Here is a 23,128-nt window from a genome sequence, read left to right as displayed (position 1 = left end):
GCAAAGCCCAAGAGACAAATTATAAAATCTTGACCAGGTGATACCGGGTACCTTCATTACTTGCTCACATCTACCCGAATGGTTAGGATGTGTGCTGGAGATGTTGAGAACCTGGAGGCACAATGTCCCACATCTGGTTAGACTGCCCCCACCTAGCCCTGTTCTTGACCCAGGCCCTAGACATCATCTCCCGACTGACCTCGACATCGATCCCCAAGTCACCTAAACCGATCCTCTTATCTATCCTCCCCAGCAATAAGCCACAACCCTCTACACGCCTAACACACTTTCTCCTCTTGGCAGCTAGAACAGTGATACCAAGATTGTGGAAATCCTCAACGCCTCCCTCAGTCTCCTCTTGGCTTAAAGAAGTTACCTACCTTTGCAGAATGGAGGAACTACTTGCAGATTCCCGGAAACAAATTGATAAGTTTTATGCAGTTTGGCGCCCTTGAATGGAGTTCGTGTCGACTAGCGACTTTGAGACCCTGCACTTGAGTGATTCATCACTATAACCCAAGATAACTTGCTCTCCTATGATTAATTGTGGTGGCCCATATCGCCCAGGGGTTGCGGACATCAACCTTACTATGAGGTAACTGCGCTGTTTATCCTTGACCTATGACCTCTCTCTTTCCTTTCTCCTTTCTCTACTTCTCTTTTTTCACCTACCTACATGTCCGCCCCGCTAGTTGTGAGATTGTCCGACCACACTTGTAAGATGGACCTTAGGTGACCATACACTCAAAGACCCGCATTGGTGTTCATTAGTAATCCATTGTCACCTTTCTAACCACCCCATACATATTAATCCCTGTACCTACTTGATTCAGCTCTATTTGATAGGAATATGAATGCTGGGCTTGAATTTAGCTTTATACTGTACAGCCGATCATCTATATGGTCGCATTCCGACCCCTTGATTTGTATTCTACTGTTTCATAACCACGGATTGTCTTAACAGTGTTAACGGTACTTGATGTCCAATTTCACGTCTATATTTTGATTGGGGTCATGTACCCACTCCTAATTGTTTGTGTGAAAAATTTCAATAAATTTGACTTTGAAAAAAAAAAATGATAATAATAAAAATAATAATAATAACAATAGACAGAATAGTAACAGTTAATTTATTAATTTATTTTTACTTATATTTTTACACTTAAATGTCAATTTTTTTTTCTTTAACGCAAATAAGTAATAAAAAAGCTCACGCCTGAGAGAGACTGATTGGTAGCCGTCTCCTATGTCACTGCCTCATCTCTTTATATAATAAAGTAAATTCTATACCGTACATCTGTAACGTGTTAGGTTGGCAAATTTTTTGTTTTTAAACATTATTAGCAAAAATTTTAATCTTTTTTTGGCCACGTGTCGATTTAATCCTTCCAAGTGTAATCATGTTCTCCTTTTATCTCTTTTTTTTCTAGAGATTTTATATTTTTTCAGTGTGTTTGACAGAAATTCCCAAAGACGCAGATTAATTTATAGCTTCGTGTCCTCTTCTCCCCTTAAAATATCTATGTGATGATATCATATACTGTGGGTCATTTATGTCTTTCCAGCTATCCTGGGGAGCGATGCTTATCATTCGGTCTCATCTTCGCATGGTACTTGTGAGAACTGCGTTGCACAGAAAGATTTGGACATTTTACGCTGTATAAGTGCAGGTCACGTCAGGTGAATTCCTGTTCGCATTGTCCGGGATTGAGAGAGAAATAAAATCTTGTTTTCCTGCCGGATTCTGTAAAACAAAGTCAGGAAAAATATTAGATTTCCGTTGAAGAAAAAAGGATTGTGCAACATGGATGTTTTCTTTCAAAAACAGCGCCACACCTCCCCATGGGTTGTGCTTGGTATTGCAGCCCATTGAAATGAGTAGCTTAAAGGGGTACTCCATCCCTAGACATCTTATCCTCTATCCAAATGATAGGGGATAAGATGTATGATCGTGGTGGTCCAGCCGCTGGGATCCCCCGCAATCTCCGTGCAGCTCCCGGCGTTCTGAACAAACGCTTGGTGCCGGTGACCTTTTTATTGTCAGCCTCAGTGTATAGTCTTTTTTCCACCATGGAGACCTTGTTGTAGTGGTTGGAGAAAAAGTATCTGGCAGCCAACTGGTTCACAAAAGTTTTGGAAGGCAAGACCAACTCATAGGGTTGAGTTCATGGTTGCATCTGACCAAAACAGGGTCAGGATAAATCAGGAGGGTATGGGACACTCAGAAGCCCATAAGAAGTTTTCAGTTCAACCTCCTGATTTCTTTAATCTGAGCATCAGACAAATGTTGGAATTCTTCACTTGTTGCATCACCGTTTCACAAATATTGAAACTTGCATACTGCGTGCCACCCAGCTTTCCTAGTCCCCTGAAGCCCCATCAGGGAAAGACTGCTCCTCCCCCCTCTCCCTGCCCCAGCTCTGTTGTCTCCTCTCCCTCGTCTTTCTTCTCTTATCCCGCAATAAATCTTCTCTCCCCCACCTAGCCCATCCCCTCTCCCTGCCCCCACACTAACTATTCTCTGTACCTGCCTGACAGACAGGAGATGTTCCTGTACAAGTGGAACAGCAGCCAGCACTGGTTAAAACTCGGGATTATTGATACCTTTAAAAATCCATATGGACAGCAGTAAAAAGAGAGTATACTAGGGCAATCAACTGTGGTTGCAGCATAAAGAAAATCCTCGTATTTCCAACGCGTTTCAGGTCTACTGACCTTTACTCATTGCCATGAGTAATCCATATGGATTTTTAAAGGAATCAATAAACTCGAGTTTTAACTAGTGCTGGCTGCTGTTCCACTTGTATATGAGTTTGTTCTGAGGATTGCCGTGCACCGTTGACCTGGTGAGCTGATTTAGCTTTTTCCTTCTCCTTGGTCAGGAGATGTACTGGAATTCCAATAGACTTGCATGGGCCTTCTGGTACATCTTCTGATCCCATTACTCTCAGGCTATGGAGATTGTCTGAAAGTTTTAAACATCCTGCTGCCAGACCAACATCATGGTAAAGTATGATTTAACTGTCCAAGCTCTGCTGATTTAATCTCAGGCAGAGAAGATTGTCAGTATTGATACATCCCTGAACTGTACTATATTTTTAGTTGACAATTAAGTAACATGTACCATGTTTAATCAAAGTATATCCAGCCGTTCAGAAATTTAGCTGGAACGTACATATGCACGTACAGTATACATACACATACATTGATGATGTTTTTTTGTAGCTCACAAAGCTTTACTTCATAGACTGAGACAGTATGAGCAGAGTCATCTCATTATCATAAAACTAAGTCCAAAGTGTGGAAGGCTTTAAAGATGGCGAAGCATTACACAATGATTGACGTTCATATTGATCCAATCTGTAATATAAAACTAAATTTCTTCTAGTTCATTGAGGAGACATCCAAAAATCTGTGTAAAAAAGAAAAAAATTTGAATAATTTGTGAAGTTCACACATGTAACCTGCTGATTTTCCAGCTCGCAGTGCAGCTGAGTTGACATAACCCTGTACAGTTTATACATAGATAACAGTTACAGCTTTATATTGTTTTGTGGGAAAATATGGTATTGAACCCCACTGAGTCTAATGATGATTAATTGCTGGAATGTTGCTTATTTTTTACAGTCTAGATCCGGTTTCTTCGGTTTGCACATACATTGAGGTTCTATGAGTTTCTGTCATTAATATTCATAAATCATCTCACTGTTTATCACCATTATAGGACTGTCCTACGATCAGTCATCTTGAAGTATCATGAAATGAACGTTTCTAAAAATATCCCAAATTATTTTAGTGTCATGGGATGAATGGTATGAATTAGTTATTCACACTGGGGGGAAACACTTCCTATTCTCATGTATCCTGCGCCTTCACATTTCCTCACTTGGGAAGAAATGGAGAATAAGCATTTATGATGGAGAACTCTACTTATTAGGGATATTTTTCTGATAACTGACTCAAATAGTTGGAAGCGCAAATTTATCATCCTGAAATAGATGGGAACCTTGGGATTTAAAGGGTAGCTCCCACCATACTATATATTTTTTTTCTGTCTCATCTCTCCCTATCCCCCTCCCTTTTTTTTTTACTATATTAAAAAAGGTCTTTTTGTCTGCCTGGTTGTGTGCTCACTACCAGGCAGACTTTCCCAGCAGGCAGACGTCACTGATGCCTGCTGGGGCCGGCACTTCCGCCCTTAGTTCACTATACAGGGTGCCTCCAGCTGTTCACCACTACAAATCCCAGCTTGCCCTGACATCTATTGGCTGTCAGGGCATGCTGGGAGTTGTAGTCGGGAAACAGCTGGAAGCACCCTGTGTTGAAAACAATAAGTTAGGGCCATGGGCGCAGTGCGGCGCTACCCCGTTTCCTCCAGTGCTAAGCAGCCCCCCCACCGTGTTGACACCCCGATCCTCACAACCCCCGTGTTGAAACCCCAAGCCCCACTCTCCCCGCAACCCCCGTGTTGAAATCCCGATCCCCATAAGCACAAACTGCAGAGTCCTGCAGCATCAGCGGCGTGCAGGGGCAGTATCAGCGGCGTGGTGTGGGAGGAGTGGCCGGCGTCTGAGGCCAGGGGGCCAATGCGCGCGCTCCCTGCCTGTCTGATTGACAGGCAGGGAGCGAGCGCAGGCTGAATGAATTAGGACCGATGCCCGGCCGGCATCAGTCCGAATTCAGGCGTGACGTCACGCCAGCCTGCAGCCGGCCACTAGGAGGGAGACCCCTAGTGGCCGGTTTTCAAACGTTAATTTAAACATTTTAATAAAAATAAAAAAATACTGAAAATATATTAGAGATATGTTGTAGTACATATGTACTACAACATATCAAATAAAAAAGTTGATGACAGTTCCCATTTAAACACCAATGTGTCAGAAATGTTATGTTGATATGTGTCTGTTATGAATGATCTTACATTGATATCTGTGGTAGCGCCCCCTGCTGTTCCTTGTCCTGTTGATTTGTATGACTGCCTTCTGCAGTGTACAGTGGTCAAACACGTTCCATTGCTGACTTTCTCAATGTGCATTGATACCAGGATAGGAAGAGAGAAGGGAAAGAGAATGCATCTATATGTAGTACTATTTTCTCTCTATTTACTTATAAAGGCTTATAGATTTCCATGAGGGCCCATGCACACTGCTGATATTCCCAGTGAAATTCTGCTTGGATATTCCAGTGGACGTCCCATTGCTGACTGCACAGTTCACACTATTGAAAGCGGAGGAGCTTTCTGCTGCTGAACTTTATCTTCTTTTGGTTTAATAACAGGCTAAATGCATTGCCGGCTATGTGGACTGGCAATATCCGTGCGGTCCTAGCGCTGGCTGATTCAGTCAACTCCAGCTGCCCTTGAAATCACAAAGCACAAATAATAAAAAAAGAAGAATAAATTGGTGGGGACAGTGGAGAAGAAAGTACAGGGGATACGGTAGTATTATTTCATAGTGAGATCTCTAGAGTTCAATTTGGAGGATAACTTTCTGTGCAGCTTAGTGGAGGAAGACAAGAGAACTGCTTGATGGTCACATGGTTCACACTGGTGCCGCCCACAGGAAGGGGAGAGACTAGTGCTGCAGAGGGGAGGGGAAAGCTAATAAGAATGAAAAAAGACAAAGTCCACTCATGAAGAGATCAATGTGGACTTTGCAAAGTAAAAAGTCTGAGCGACAGCCAAAAGAGGTCCAATGATGGACAACCAGTAAACCAGGGACAAGACTGGGAGAGCCCATTGTTTTGTTTATTGCTGCTCATCGGTACTGAAGGCTAGGTTGTCCGGTCTGATCCCACAAAAAGTGATACTTTAGCACTAGTGTTGCTCGCGAATATTCGCAATACGAATTTTATTCGCGAATATCGCATATTCGCGAATTCGCGAATATTCGCGAATATAGCACTATATATTCGTAATTACGAATATTCGTTTTTTTTTCCACAGTACACATAACAGTGATCATCCCTCTCTGATTCCAGCTTGTGTAGTGTAAAGAAGGTTCTAATACTACTATGTGAGACTGGTGTGCGAATTTTCGCATATGCGAAAATTTGCATTTGCTAATTTTCGCAGATGCAAATTTTTGCTTGTACGGGTTTTGTATATGCAAATTTTCGCATATGTTAATTTTCGCACACGCGAATATTTGCATATGCGAAAATAAAACGCGAATATTCGCGAATATATGACGAATATTCGTCCATATATTTGCGAATATTCGCGAATTCGAATATGGCCTATGCCGCTCAACACTATTTAGCACAAGAAAAGCCTGAGCTGACTTTAATAGAAAGATGTTAGGCTAGGTTCACATTGACATTTGCATCCGACCCGTTCAGGGACCATTCGGCTCTTTTTTTTGGGGGGGGGGGGGGGGGGTCAAATGGAACATTAAACGGGTCAGATGCAAACGGCTACTACCGGGTCCCAACGGAGCCCATTCATTAGCATGGGGTCTGTCAGTGATCCGGTAATTTTACAGGAGTTTAAGGAAGAAAAAAATTGTGCTATTTTTCTCCGTTAAACTTGATGAAAGTGCCGACGGAGCTCCACCTAATGTAGCCGAATGGCAGCGTGAACGAGGCCTTAGATTATACAGAACAGGTGAGGCTTTCACCTCTGTGGGATGAGGTGGAGAAACAAAGTCCGACCAATGAAGGATGCACATCACAGCTTACAGGACTTACTGTATAAGGTTCTGCTGGTAATGTCTTGGCACCAGATACAACTGGAGACCTTCACATTCTAGAAAAATTGGGAGGTCCATCTCTAGATGAGTCAAAGCTGTTTTCCTGTCACAACAGAGTTGGTTTCAAGGAGTACTCCGCCAAAAAGGAACTTATCCCCTAGGATAGGGGATAAGTTGCTGATCGCAGGGGGTCTGACCACTGGCCCCACCAAGATCACCTGGATGTAACCCTGGTGCTCTCAGTGAGGAGCACATGTTATTTACTGGTAGATGGCATGCTCTCCATTCATTTCTATGGGAGCACCGATGATGCCCGAGAGCTGTACTTGGGTCCTTTCGGCACTTCTATGGAAATTATTGGAGTGAGTGCAAGCTGCAGCTCGTGCTCCTCACTGACTGCCGAGTCCCATCCCGGTATTTCGGGGGGGGAGGGGGAGGAAGCAGCCCGGACCCCCCGCGATCAGCTACTTATCCCCTATCCTATTGTCCACCACCATCAGCTCCAGGAAACAGCTAAATAGTGCTATATCATTAGCTAATGCATAATTTAGAGCAGGGGTCATTGGCTGTCCGGCATGCTGGGAGTTGAAGTTTTCCACCATCTGGAGGGCCACAGTTTGAGACCACTCATAGGCTGCATTCACGCTGTGGTTGGAGCGTACAGCTGACTCCGGTCGGCTGACTCCAGTGACTCCGGTCGGCTGACTCCAGTGATTCCGGTCGGCTGACTCCAGTGACTCCGGTCGGCTCATTTTACCCTTTATCCGGTTTTTGGACCAGACCTAAAACCACAGTTTACTGCGGTTTTATGTCCGGTCACAAAAATGGATACGGGCCAGAAATGAGCCGACCGGAGTCACTGTTTGACTCCGGTCGGCTCATTAAAATCAATGGTGTTCGGTGCCGGTCCAGCTGGGGTACGGGAGTGCCTGATTTTCCTCCCCCCCAGCCGGATCCGGCAGCCGTATGCTCCAACCGCAGTGTGAATGCAGCCATATAGAGTATACATTACAATACAAATCCCTAAGTCCTGCTGGGAAATTCCTACATTTTTCTGGGGTTTTACATGTTTACAACTTTTGGCCAGGAGTATAAATACTTTGGAAAATGAAGTGAACAAGAACCGTGACCTTTTCACACATCTGCAGTAAAAAAAAAACGTTCTGCTAACCCCCTGACCCCTACGAGATTAACTATCTCCATTTACTCGCAGAGCCATATTTGCACTTTTTTTCCAAAAACTTTTTTAACTGAATTATTTTGTTGATCTCGAAAAAGAATTTTACGCTGGAAATAACAAACACGGTTTTCAGTAAATGTGAACCACCGAGCGGCCTGAGCAAACAGCCCATTCCTCGCACATACGTACTTCAAAGGGCGTCCTACATGTTTTCATTTCAGAAGTTATAAATGACTGTAGCTCCGGAGCGGCAGATGTGGTGAGGAGGAAATTTGTCTTCTTCGCTTAAAGCTACATGCTCGCCGCTATTCCATTTTCTCCTACATTCTTATATATATGATATTTGCTCTTAAAAATTGAGAAGGCTTTATTGAAAATGTTATGTGCTGTAGATTCACCAAGAAGTCCCTAAAAAAAAAACAAAAAAAAAAACTATATATATATATATATATATATATATATATATATACATATATATACTGTATATATATACAGTGACCCCCCAACCTACGATGGCCCCGACATATAATGAAATCGACATATGATGGCCTCTCAGAGGCCATCGCATGTCGATGTCAGCATCGACATACGATGCTTTTTTATGTCGGGGCCATCGCATTAAGTGCTATCCGGCAGCGCCAAATGCTTAAGCTGCTGCCGGATAGCAGCTTAATGTTCCCCGTGTGGTGCGGTAAGTATTACTTACCCCTCCACGATGCTCCGGGGTGCCCTCCGGGTCCAGAGCTTGTCTTCCAGTGTCTTCTCGGCCCTCTCCGATGACGTCAATACGCTGCTGCGCACGTCATCCAATAGGAATGGCGTACGCAGCGGCGTAATGACGTCGCTACGCAGGCCCAGTAAGGCCTTGCGGAAGAAAGCAGAGGACCGGAGAAGAAAGCAGAGGACCGGAGAAGACAGCAGAGGACCGGAGAAGACAGCAGAGGACCGGAGAAGACAGCGGAGAGCCCAGCGGAGGCCCGGGTTCACCATCGGGAGCGGCGGGGACACCATCTCGAGCGGCAGGGACAGGTGAGTACAGCTTCCTATACTTTACATTGCAAGAATCCCTCAACATACGATGGATTGGACAAACGATGGCTCGTTTGGAACGAATTACCATCGTATGTTGAGGGACCACTGTACATGTATATATTAGATACAGTGTATATCTATATCTATATATATATATATATATATATATATATACATATATATGTATTAATTTATTTCTTTATATATTTAGTCTACATAAAATGTCTAATAAGAAAAGAAAATTCTGAAAAAATCTAGAAATATATTTAGAAAAATAGAAATAATTCTAAAATAAATAAATAATAAAAAAGTAATGGGCCAGTGACCACTGCACAAACCTTTATACCTATGTTGGATTTATATACCTATGATGGATTTATGGGGAAGATTCATTAAAACCTGTGCAGAAGAAAAGTCGACCAGTTGCCCATAGCAACCAATCAGATTGCTTCTTTCCTTTTTGAAAAGGCCTCTGAAAAATCAACTCTCAGAAAAGTGCTGTTAATCTCTGCCAACGACATTGCAGGCGACTTCTACGAGCCCCAGGGGCACCATGGCGACTTCGGACAGAAAGAGGTCCAACAAGCCGGGGAAGAATGAAACCCTGAAACAGTTCTTTGCTCCAGAGTCACTGACCACGCGAGAGGCCAAAGATGGCGCGGCCCCCTCAACACTGCAGAACACCGCTGCATACCCATCGCTTTCACGATCATCTTTGCCGCAGAGTACAGCTAACTATGCCGCAACCCAGGTAGGAGCTGTGACGCTTAATTCTAAGGCCGTTACTGAATGTCTCCTACCTGCACACTGGGCCTCCCCGGACCACACAATGAAGCCGGACATGGCGACTGCGGAGGAGGGGGACTACACGATGCCGTTACACCCAGGGGATATTACCGGACTCTTGGGGGATGTCGATGAGTCCTCCTGACACCACTTTACCTAATCTCCCCACATTAGCCCCGTAAAGCAAAAAACGAGACTCACCACTGAGGTTGCTGACACTTGGGATGCGGATCCTGCTGGGGCTGCTAGTGGCCAGGGAGATGAGAGGTACATGTTCCCCTCATACCAGACTTCTGACAAGGCAGTCTCAGAGACGGCACTGAAAGAAATGTTGCAGCTCCTCCGTTCTTCCCTACATAAGGACTTCTCCTCTCTGTTGGGACCGGTTGGGTCCTCTGTTGCGGCCCTGGAATGGAAAGTTGAACATGTTGAATCCAAAATGGCGTCTTTTGCTGCAGCGCATAACGGCCTAGTAGATGCTCATAATGCTCTTGATGACAAGGTTGCTGCAGTGCAGGAGAAAATGGTGGCTCTGAGCACCGCAATAGACATAGTAATATTAAATTCCACTGCATTCCGGAAACGATCCCTAACTCTCAGCTTGCCAAATATGTGAAAGAGCTGACCCGCCACTTCTTACCTGACCTGGTGGTGTTTGAATATAGCATCGATCATGCACATAGAGTGGCGAAGCCTAAATCTCTACCTGAGGACCTACCGAGAGATGTCCTTGCGCGCTACACCTTCTACAAAACCAAAGACCTACTACTACAGTTTTAAAGAAAGCATGAATCATTACCCACACCATATGAGGAGGTACAGCTTTTTGTGGACTTATCAGCGGCGACGCTACAAGCGAGGTGGAATCTCCATCCCATCACTCAGGAACTGAGATGCCTAGGGATTCCATATAGATGGGATTTCCCTACAAAAGTCCTAGTGCTACGCCAGAATAAAATGCATGTCGTCACCTCTCTTACTGATGGCTTTGAAGCTCTCCACAGATGGGGATTCTCGGTCCCAGACCACCGCAGACCTTTTGATTGTTCTTCGGAGTCGGGGTCACCCGCGCCCACCTGAGCAGAATAGCTGGAGTGGACTCTCCCGGTTTGTTTAACCTGATAAGTATGGTACATTCTGTGTATTCTGCTGCATATTCCTTTGCTGAAGTTTACTTTCCATGTTCCCAAAGAAAGGTGTTATTTTCTGATATGCACCAATTTGTTTATTTTTATACTAGTTAAGTATTGTGTATAGCCTTCCATGTACACACATATTATTGCACACTACTAGTCTACTGCTAAGGGTATAGTGCTTCTTACTCTCTGAGTCAGTGACTCCCCCTTCTTTCTCTGTTTCTCTCTCTTCCTTTTTCCTCTTCTTTTTTCTCCTCTCTACTTTGGATTTCAGCAAAGTCCGATCATGGGCATAGACATTCTATCCCTGAATGTGAATGGGCTTAATAGTCCGCAGAAGCGGAGTTTCATGTGGCGTGAGGCGTTGCAGAACCATGTAGATGTCTTGTGTATTCAGGAAACTCATCTGTCCTCAGTCAATCCCCCCTATTGCTCCACAGGAAATTCCCGGTTGTTCTCTTATTAAGGTTTCCTAAGAAAAAAAGAAGGGTTATGGTGGTGTTTAGCGCTAAGGTTGCCCTCACTATTACTGCGCAAGTCATTGATACTCAAAGCCACTAAATTATAGTTGTGGGTTTGATAGATAATGCCGAATATACCATTGTCAATCTCTATGCTCCTAATACGGGTCAGAGGCAGTTCTTGGGGAAAGTGATGCGAAAAGTGGAAGCTGTCAGAAGGGGAGCCCTAGTGGTTTGTGGTGATTTTAACACTGTGATGTCGCCCTCTATGGACCATTCATCCCCAAACACTAGACACTCTTTCAATTTGGAAAGTTTCTTGCCTGACTATGATCTCTTTGACATTTGGAGTCTGCAACACGCTTCCGAGCCTGACTACACGCATTGCTCGGCGAGATTTCACATCTTTTCGAGGATTGATCTGATTCTGGTGGATAGCTATCTAATCGAGAGGGTTGTGAGTTCTGACATTGGTCTCTGGACATGGTCAGACCACGCTCCGATACACATAACTGTGAAAGATGAGTTCCCAAAATATACTGATTTTGTATGGCATGACAACACGCATCTGATAACAAATACTACGCATGCAGCCTTCCTAGAAGGTGTTTTATCTGAATATTTTGCCCTGAACGTGACTCCTGATGTTAGCCCCAGGACCACCTGGCTGGCATACAAGGCGGTTGTGAGACGGTCCTTTATTCAACTGGGAGCTACCCTGAAAAAGCGTAGGACTTTAGCACTCACTGAGTCTCTGGAGGCCATCCAGAAGACAGCTTACTCCATTGACACAGACAACCATTTACGTTCTGAAAGACTACATATGAGACGTTTGTTGTTACATGACAATGAGAAGACTCATAAGCGGTCTAGGTTGTCCTTCTATCTTCAGGATAAAAAAGTGGGCTCACTTCTTGCTAGGAAGCTAAAACCTGCATTCTATAAGCAACTGTGATAGCCTGGGGGATGTAGGGTATGGGGAGTGTAGCTGTGCGGTAATTAAAGGGTGCTTGTGAACCCTTGCTATTCCTGACGCCATAGTGAGGGCTCCTCAGTAATGCTTGTCCTATCGACACCCTTCCCAAGAGCGATAGGGAGGTAGAGAGTAATAGAATGTCCACAACCGGAGAGTTTTCTGAAACAGGTATAACTTTTACTGAAGGTTTTCTGCAAGCTTCAATAACAGAACAGTCTCTATGCATACAAGTGCTTTCTTTGGAGATTGACAAAGGTTGGGACTTTAGCAATTTATAGTCTTTAGGTATTATCTGCTGTTCCACTGGATTTAGGGGATTATTTCCGGTCCAGTAGTCACGCTAGCTTTAGCGGGGGTAGATTAGAACTCATGGTTTTAGTTCTGCTGAGGCCGGTAGGTTTTTGAGGCCTAGCGTGTCTTTGTAAGTTGCGCAGATTCGTCCTGCTAGTCCGGCATCCACGAGAGCAGCAACCCAAGAGAGCGATAATTAGCTATAGCTCCCTTATATGGGCAGGGGCTGCACTACTGCTAATTGGTCCATTACTGATGTTAATCACCATTACAAAGATTTAAGGCCCTTCAACATACCATAGAGGAGATTATCATGGTCACATGACCGAAGGTCCTGCGCTGCTAAACAAGGTAAGTACTATACATTATCCTAGATATATACTATTATTAAATATATACATGTATTAACATTACACAATTAGACTTGAGAAGAGGTGACTAGGGGCTGCCCCACCTGAGGGACCCTACCTGAGCATAGTTACTCTGACTTTGGGGACCTCTACACTAGGTACGGTATGTAATACGGTACCGGGCCACCACAAACCCCCTTACTTAAAATAAGTCAGCCTCGACGTCTGTCCCCTAAGACAGAGGGACGAAGTGAAGGTTGGGTAACAACATTATAAAGCTACTTAACATTTTTTTTTAGGTACATACATTTGTTTGGGTAAACTCATGAACAGAATTGGTTGGTTCATGAATTTAGTAACAGGATGAAATTATTCACATGAGATACATCCTACTTAACATTTTTTTCTAAGCTCACTAGACAATTTAAATCTCACTATACATTTTGGACAATTTAAATCTCACTATACATTTTGGACAATTTAAATCTCACTATACATTTTGGACAATTTAAATCTCACTATACATTTTTGTGCCAAGTTAGCTACCTGTTTAGTACACTGGACACTTGCCTGAGGCTTTTTACCAATAAAACTGGCTACTAGGGTCTATTGGCTTCACGCTCTTATCCCTAGGTAACCTTTTAATTAAGTGTATTATGTAATATTATGACACCCTGCATAATTTGAACAGGGATTGCCTCTGTCCCCAACTATCCCAGGAAGCTATTGAATCCTTCCTTTCCTCTCTAGATCTTCCAAAGCTTCCTCCTTCTGCTCTATCTGTTCTAAACTCTCCTATCACTGCCCAGGAGATCACCGATGCTGTCAAATCCATGCCCAACAAAAAAGCCCCTGGACCGGATGGTCTTCCCAATGAATATTACAAGAGGTTCCTTCCTATAGTACTGCCACATTTGTTGCCCATGTTTAATGCTGCAGTTGACTCAGGTTCTCTCCCTTCTGATATGTTGGACGCCCTTATAACCACAATTTTGAAACCTGGTAAATCCCCAGATCTTCACCACGGTCCGCTCTCCAGCCGGTTCACTATGTCGAACTGCACCAGACAGGGCTGCCCCCTGTCGGCACTGATTTTCCTTATAACTATTGAACCGTTAGCTCAGGCAATCCATCTACAGGACGACATTACAGGTGTATCCAAGCAAGATACAGCTCACTCCTGCAATGCGCACACCTGTGTCTCGGACCCGCCGGCACCGCCCCGGCTTCCACAGTAAATCCAACACAAACGAATGTCCAGCACTGGGTATGCGAATAAGAATTTTTTCGTTTATTAAAGTTGCACAGGACAAACAGGTACAAGTGGTCTTTCTGACGCGTTTCGCGCTTAGATGCGCTTAGTCATATGACTAAGCGCATCTAAGCGCGAAACGCGTCAGAAAGACCACTTGTACCTGTTTGTCCTGTGCAACTTTAATAAACGAAAAAATTCTTATTCGCATACCCAGTGCTGGACATTCGTTTGTGTTGGACATTACAGGTGTCTCCGTTGGAGGGAAGGAGCACAAATTAGCTCTCTTCGCAGACTTCTCACTTTGACGAATCCCACCTCCTCTTACTTCCCTCTTCTATACTCTAGATTCTTTTAGCCGACTCTCCTATTACAAACTGAACATTACTAAGACCCAGACCCTCTCGGTAGGGATTTCCCCATCCTTGTTGGACTCCCTTCGCCCCAGTTTTCCCCTGGATTGGCAGCCAGTCAGTCCAATTTATTGACATTTTTATCTACTTTACCTCTCTTTCCACTTTTGGGAAACACATACTTTCTTGGTTTGGACATCTTGCAGCGTTTAAAATGTTGCTTTTGCCGAAATTGCTATATTTGTTTCGGACCCTACCCATAGACATACCGTCCTCGTTTTTCAAATCTGTTGACAAGATAATAGACGACTTTATCTGGCAACATAAACGGCCTAGAGTCCCTAGGAGGGTCATGTCTCATAGCAGAGGTTCAGGGGAGTTGGGTAAACCTAACCTTGAAGATTACTATAGAGCATCCATCTTAGACCAGAGGAGACATTGGTGGTTGGGGGAGTCCAGTAAATTATGGATGGCCCTAGAGGCATTTTACAGTACAGAGTGCTCCTTACAATCTAGAATTCTAGCGCCGCTATCTAACAGGAAACTGGCTCCCACCTCTTTGTCCGCTATTGATGTCACGGACAAGATATAGAAGTCTAGCCTTAAAAAGTTCCCAAAACTTATCAAGCTCCCTCCTAGGAACATTCCCTTAGAACACCTGATCCTCTACATCCTGGGCTTAGACCTATCGACCTGGAGAGCTGATGGTATTTTCACGGTACAAGATGTTTTAGATGACTCTGGCACTGTTCATTTCCCAACTCTTAGAGACCGTTTCCATCTCCCCCACAGGGAGTTCTATAAGAACTTACAGATTAGGAGCCTGCTTAATACAGGCTGGTTAGAATCCTTCAAGTTACCTGCGTGACTGCTCGGTACCCTGAATGCCTCGGGATGCTTGATATGGGGCATCCCCTTTTTTTATGACCTCTTAGGTGACAAATCCAACATTGAGACATTCCCCTACATGTTAAGATGGGAAAGGGACTTACACATCATTATCGCTTTGGAACAATGGCAAACTGCCTTACAAAATATATGTTGCCTTTTCAAATGTGCAAATCACTAAGAGGCAATGTTTAAAACTATCCATAGATGATATTTCACCCCTCACAGGCTGCATAAAATGGACGTCTCTTGCTCCAACTTGTACTGGAGGGGATGCGGACAAGCAGGTACTACACACACTCTGGGACTGCCCCGCATTGCAAGCGACCTGGAAGGGGATTGAGCTGCTCATCTGTAGACTACTAAGTGTAAATTTCACGTTGTTCCCAGCTGTGGCATTGTAGACCTGGATGAGTTTTGTTATTGCACATCTCCTAATGACCACTAAATTGTTTATCACTAGGAAATGGAAATCTCCAGTAGTTCCGACACTGTCGGAAATCCTGGCATCTGTGATTCTTACGTGTGATTATGAGCACACATTTGCCTTGTCAAACCACTGTGACCTTTATTTTTTGAAACATTGGGATGTGTGGGTCTCACTGGAGGTTCATGCCTTCTGACTGCTCTCTGTTGTATTTCTTTTCTTCTTTCTTTCCCTTTTTCTCCTCCCTCCCTAGGGTCCTTGGGGGAGTTTACTGACTCTACTTAATCCACTGTATCCACTGACAATGCTAATGCCACTAATTATCCTTTAGAATAGCTATATGTTACATTGCATTGTGTGTGCTGTTCTCTTCCACTCAGAGATCACTAGGGTACTGGAACTCTCTTCGTCAGATGTCAATTCTCCGTACCCCTACATACTGGACATGGATCGCGTGATCTGTTAAGTGACTTTGTTGAGTGACTTTTATTGATAACCATTGTTTCCTGGACGTTGTCCTCATTTTGTTTGTTTTATGTTGTTTTCTGTACCCCCTGCGTGGGGCCTATGAGTCCCTAGGGACACTTTTTGTTTACTGATATGGTAACACTGGAACTGAATTGTACGTATTCTTTATTTAAAAATCCAATAAACCATTTCAAATTAAAACATTTTTTAATTTACAGCAAATCTTTTTGTTGGCATTTTTCCCAGAACTTTGCCCCGAATTCACGAACTCTCATCGGCTGAGCCCCTTTCTGCATGCCTCCTATGCACAAAGCTGAACCTTAGTAAAGAAACCATTTAGTAATGGACAATTTCCTGCAAACACAAAGTTAAATGAGTTGATCAAATAGGACGTAACCCTTAATGTTTTTTAAATAGTTAATTTCCTTTTTGACGAAAATGGTTTCCTTTGTGTAATTAAAAGAGCAGGAAGCAGTTCTGTACTCCGACCGATATGTATAATTTCCTATTAGCGGCCAGTGTATCCTGTGTTAACTTCAACTCTTCAGTAGGGGGTAGATGAGCACGGGCGGTATTGTTTTTGAGTATTTAAAAAAAAATTTTTGCGTTTGTTTTTCTAATACTCCAAAAGTATAAATAGTGTTAGTGTAGTACTGTATATAATAAATAATCATATTGATATATTAGTTTATAGCAGTGGTCTCAAACTGTGGCCCTCCAGTGGCTGTCCGGGCATGATGGGAGTTGAAGTTTTGCAATATCTGGAGGGCCACCGTTTGAGACCACTGGTTTATAGTTTTCACTGATTTAGAAAATAAGGAAATTAGGAAAGAATAGTGCCACTCTTATATGCAGGCTGTGTTTGGTATTGCAGCCCAGCGCCCCCCCCCTTTTTTTTTTTAGATCAAAATTGGGCTGTGCTGCAATTCCACACACCTATGGATAGTGGTGGTGCTGTTTCTAGGGGGGGGGGGGGGGGGTGTATTACTTTTAGCCTAGTCCCTCCCATTCTATAGATCCACGGAGGTCTTCATACAGGTAGATCCTCACCGCCACTCTGTTGTTCAGCTCCCAAAAAGGTTTTAATTTGCTGTGGAACCTAAAAAGGAATTAACTCCTCTCCAAAAGATTATTTTACTGTAATCAAAGAATTCTGTCCTGCATTTTTCTTTTTCCTTTTTGTCCCCTCCCATGAGGAACTGCATTGCTAGCAAGCAAAGGGTCGTGTAACGCTGCTGGTTGGAAACCACCAGAGTTCAATGTCTCCTGGTTCTTCGTCTTGCTGGTCTGGAGTATCTCCTGCTGCAGTTCCTGCTCTGTCCTCTAGGGTCCGCGTGCGAGCACTGACTTAATCCTATAGAGACAGCGTGCACTCAATAATGGATCCTCTTCCTATCTCTGCCTGACACTCCCTATATAAACCTGCTCCATCTGATGCCTCAGCAAGGTTGTGTTTCCCGTTTTACTAATCCCGTCTTCTGAACCTGAGTTCCTGATCCTGTCTGTTTGCTGTACCCCTGTTCCTGATTCCATCCTGCACCTGTAGCCATCCTGGCTAGCTTTTTACACAGAATCTGCTCAGCTAATAAACACCTGTTCAGCTCTGCTGCGTCTGATGCTATCTTTAGTGTCATTTTTCCCTATTCTGCCTGTCTGACCGGCTGCCACTGGTGGGTCCACACCCATGGGGAGTTACAAGTTGTTGACTTAAAGGGGCATTCCAGCTCTTAAAGGCGTACTCCGCCCCTAGACATCTTATCCCCTATCCAAAGGATAGGGAATAAGATGTCTGATCGCGGGGGTCCCGCCGTTAGGAAACCCAGCTTTTTCCTGCATTTGTTTAGAGCATCGGGTGCAGAGCCGGGGGTTGTGCCTCGCTTGTGATGTCACAGCCACGCCCCCTCAATCCAAGTCTATGGGACGGCCGTCATGAGCAGGCGTGACCGTGAGGTGACGAGCCTCTGCATCGCCAGTCATCCGGCACGGAGCGGAGTTCGCTCCATGCACCAGATGTCTGGGGTACCGCAGCCGAGATCACGGGGGTCTCAAGTGGCTGGACCCCCGAGATCAGACATCTTATCCCCTATCCTTTGGATAGGGGATAAGATGTCTAGGGGCAGTGTACCCCTTTAAAAACATATCCCCTATACACAGGATAGGGGATAAGTGTCTGATCACAGGACATCCAACTTCTGGGACCCTGGCTGTCCCCACTGCATAGAGAGGTGGGCCAGCATTTGCTCCATGCATTGTCTATGGAAGTGCTGGAGATACCCGAATGGTCGGAATCCCCGCGATTAGACATGAGATAGAGGATACGTTTTTAAGTGCTGGAATAAAGGAAAGGCTGTGGGAGTGGAAACACCCAACCCTTACGTCCCAAGTAAAGGCCCATTTTGATCTCTGCTATGGGCTCCCCTGTCTTCTGTAAAAAAAAACAAAATAGTAAAATCAAACAAAAAAAAGTAATGTTTCTCTTTTTCTAAGAAGTCTTTTGACTATTTTGTGAAAGTCCTTTGGTCTCGGGTCTGCACCCCCTGCTGCCTGAGAGCACACAGTGGGCACACGCCATCTCTGATGAGTGCACTTTGATCTCCGCTTGTCCTTGCAGGGGGCTGCAGGGGAATTAGCTGGAGAATTTTTCGCTGCCGCAGCAAACAGTTCTCTGTTTTTTTTTTTTATTACATTTTGTCTTAAGGAAGGTGAATTGAGTTACATGTTCATTATGCTGCCGCCACTATTATCTGCAAGACTAGAAATAATGCCAGAAATGAGGGGAGGTGAATGAGTCACCTTCCATGATGAATCCCCCCTGTAGAGACAAGTGGGCTCCGGGGAACAAACGTCATCACCAGAGTTCATAGAAAATTATGAAGATGATATTTTCCTTTTCTTGACACATTGAAAGACCGGGGTTATTCTTCAACTTGTATCTATCTATATATCACATATCTATCTCATATCTATCTATCTCATATCTATCTATCTATATATCTCATATCTATCTATCTATCTATCTCATATCTATCTCATATCTATTTCGTATCTATCTGTCTCATATCTATCTATCTCATATCTATCTATCTCATATCCTTCTATCTCATATTATATCTATCTATCTGTGGTGTCCCGGTACTGCATCTTATACGATACCAGTGTATAGGTCCCCATAGCCAGAGTCCCTAGGACGTCAGGGTCCTTCTTATTTAGTCCACCCCTTGTCACCTCTCATCTAGATAGTCATTAAACTAATAGTTTATTCAGGATTTATATAAATATAATAGTACTAATGTATATAATTAGTTAATTACCTGTACGGAGCGTAGCAGGACCTGCGGGTCACGTGATCAGGTAAACTCTATGGTTTTTGGTTCAAGGACCTTTGGGAGGAAGTCAGGTGATCACCCACCATGCTTGACAGTGAGTGACAGTGAATGACAGCTGATTGGACCAATCCAAAACGGCTCAGCCCCTGCCAATATAAGGGAGCTGCAGCCATTAATCTCTCTCTTGTTCCTGTGCTGCCAGGCAGTAAGCATCTCTTTCCTCGTGGGCTGTTGACAGGGAAGGATCTGCACTGCTGTCATCAGTGAATTTAGGCCCTAGCCTTGCAGTGACGGCTGATCTCTTCTTAACCGTGAGTGTATCAATCCCAAAGCATTCTGCAAGATCACCGGACCTTATCTATCCCCTAAATCCGGACGGATCTTCAAAATTAACCCTAAATTCAGAGACTTATAATACAATTCAAGGTCCGCAACAACTGCCAGTCACCGAACTGTATAGAGACTGTTTGAATGAGACTGTTACTGTTTATTGGATGTACCGCAAGCCTTTAAGTAAAGTTATCCAAGTTCAAGTTCAACTATCTTGTGGACCTTCAGTCATTATTCATATGCACCTGTCGTTACTGGGAAGGACGGCGATAGGCCTGGAGAATTATCTCAGCATACTAGCCTTCAGCCTAGCGTCACGAACTATAGGGTTAACCTTAACCCCTGATATACTGAAGCAATACCCTGACTACCTTACTGCTACCCAAGAGGCCTACCACAAAGCCTTTTTGGCGTCGCACGAACATGATTCGGGTGTGTGCCTACTACAGTCGCCACTAGTGAAAGTGTACTCCCCCCCCCAGAAAACAAACTTTATTCATGTGCTGTAAACTGTGTTGCTGTGTACGGGAGTGGTGCTTGTGGTGCACCATACAAGGGGGCCACGAGAAAAGTAAGGGGGAGGTGAAAATTAATCTACAACTAAGATGTGTAAACTGCGCAATGAGTTCAAGCTGCGATCCTCTGGTCACAGACGGAGCCGAACTGCTGCCGGAAAAGCGCGTGAAGAAAGCCCGCGCTGCACCACGCCCCGCCCCTGGGCAAGGCTGCCAAGTTGCTGTGTCACAGCCGAAAGGGAACTTGGAGATGCAGGAGTCGTCTCTGGAGGGACCGGAAGTCGGGGCTGCACCAATAACATCCTTCCGGCCGGCCGCCATTTTGGGGAAGCCCACTACAAAGACGCCATGCACAGCAACCGCTTCAGTCTGCACAGAGAGCTGGAGAGTACAGACATGGCAGAGAGCCGCGTTCCACGTGGTGAAGTTAGCAAAATGGCACCGGAAAAACGGAAAGTTGTGGCAGTCGCAGCCTGACTTTTCCAAGAACATGCTGACCATCTGCAGCGGTTGTCATTAGACGAAGAGGGGGCCTGCAATCTTCCCCCACTGCCTGATGATGATGACGATTGGTCAGACACACCTCCAGCGGAGAGCGCAGGGACACCTGGAGGTGCATCGCCAGGGAGACTGTCCCCTCACCACAGAACTTGGGGCTCGTGGGCCGAGATCCCATCGGAGGAGTCTGCAGTGAGTACCCCGCCAGAGGCAGCCTATTCTTCCTCCTCCATGTTACGCCGAGCGCTCCGGGTCCCCGCTCCTCCCCGGAGCGCTCGCAACATCCTCGCAATTGCAGCGCCCCGGTCAGACCTGCTGACCGGGTGCGCTGCGATACCTCTCCCAGCCGGGATGCGATTCGCGATGCGGGAGGCTCCCGCTCGCGATGCGCACCCCGGCTCCCGTACCTGACTCGCTCTCCGTCGGTCTTGTCCCGGCGCGCGCGGCCCCGCTCCTTAGGGCGCGCGCGCGCCGGGTCTCTGCGATTTAAAGGGCCACTGCGCCACTGATTGGCGCAGTTGGCTTAATTAGTGTGTTCACCTGTGCACTCCCTATTTATACCTCACTTCCCCTGCACTCCCTCGCCGGATCTTGTTGCCATTGTGCCAGTGAAAGCGTTTCCTTGTGTGTTCCTAGCCTGTGTTCCAGACCTCCTGCCGTTGCCCCTGACTACGATCCTTGCTGCCTGCCCCGACCTTCTGCTACGTCCGACCTTGCTCTTGTCTACTCCCTTGTACCGCGCCTATCTTCAGCAGTCAGAGAGGTAGAGCCGTTGCTGGTGGATACGACCTGGTTGCTACCGCCGCTGCAAGACCCTCCCGCTTTGCGGCGGGCTCTGGTGAATACCAGTAGCAACTTAGAACCGGTCCACCAGCACGGTCCACGCCAATCCCTCTCTGGCACAGAGGATCCACCTCCTGCCAGCCGAATCGTGACAGTAGATCCGGCCATGGATCCCGCTGAAGTTCCACTGCCAGTTGTCGCCGACCTCACCACGGTGGTCGCCCAGCAGTCGCAACAGATAGCGCAACAAGGCCACCAGCTGTCTCAACTGACCGTGATGCTACAGCAGCTACTACCACAGCTTCAGCAATCATCTCCTCCACCAGCTCCTGCACCTCCTCCGCAGCGAGTGGCCGCTTCCGGCCTACGACTATCCTTGCCGGATAAATTTGATGGGGACTCTAAGTTTTGCCGTGGCTTTCTTTCGCAATGTTCCCTGCACTTGGAGATGATGTCGGACCAGTTTCCTACTGAAAGGTCTAAGGTGGCTTTCGTAGTCAGCCTTCTGTCTGGGAAAGCTCTGTCATGGGCCACACCGCTCTGGGACCGCGATGACCCCGTCACTGCCTCTGTACACTCCTTCTTCACGGAGATTCGAAGTGTCTTTGAGGAACCTGCCCGAGCCTCTTCTGCTGAGACTGCCCTGCTGAACCTGGTCCAGGGTAATTCTTCTGTTGGCGAGTACGCCATCCAATTCCGTACTCTTGCCTCCGAATTATCCTGGAATAATGAGGCCCTCTGCGCGACCTTTAAAAAAGGCCTATCCAGCAACATTAAAGATGTTCTGGCCGCACGAGAAATTCCTGCTAACCTGCATGAACTTATTCATCTGGCCACCCGCATTGACATGCGTTTTTCCGAAAGGCGTCAGGAGCTCCCCAAGGATATGGACTTTGTTCGCACGAGGCGTTTTTTCTCCCCGGCTCCTCTCTCCTCTGGTCCTCTGCAATCCGTTCCTGTGCCTCCCGCCGTGGAGGCTATGCAAGTTGACCGGTCTCGCTTGACGCCTCAAGAGAGGACACGACGCCGCATGGAGAATCTGTGCCTGTACTGTGCCGGTACCGAACACTTCCTGAAGGATTGTCCTATCCGTCCTCCCCGCCTGGAAAGACGTACGCTGACTCCGCACAAAGGTGAGACAGTTCTTGATGTCAACTCTGCTTCTCCACGCCTTACTGTGCCTGTGCGGATATCTTCCTCTACCTTCTCCTTCTCTACTATGGCCTTCTTGGATTCCGGATCTGCAGGAAATTTTATTTTGGTCTCTCTCATCAACAGGTTCAACATCCCGGTGACCAGTCTCGCCAGACCCCTCTACATCAATTGTGTTAACAATGAAAGATTGGACTGTACCGTGCGTTACCGCACGGAACCCCTCCTAATGTGC

The 23,128-nt window shown here is 45.6% G+C and overlaps 1 long non-coding RNA gene across 2 annotated transcripts in view; it reads right to left on the bottom strand.

Annotated features, from left to right (window-relative positions):
- Positions 1–1,137: 1,137 nt before the first annotated feature.
- The window catches only part of LOC130363054 (uncharacterized), an 81,705-nt gene continuing 59,714 nt past the window's right edge, over positions 1,138–23,128 (bottom strand). For both annotated transcript variants that reach the window (XR_008891704.1, XR_008891705.1), the window contains exon 3: positions 1,138–1,744. This is a non-coding gene — a long non-coding RNA (uncharacterized LOC130363054). The remainder of the gene's footprint in view (positions 1,745–23,128) is intronic.

The sequence above is a fragment of the Hyla sarda genome, chromosome 3, assembly GCF_029499605.1.
Source record: "Hyla sarda isolate aHylSar1 chromosome 3, aHylSar1.hap1, whole genome shotgun sequence".
In the NCBI taxonomy this organism is placed as follows: Eukaryota; Metazoa; Chordata; class Amphibia; order Anura; family Hylidae; genus Hyla; species Hyla sarda.
The sequence above is the reverse complement of the archived record's forward strand: the minus strand, read 5'-3'. Positions and strand labels throughout refer to the sequence as shown.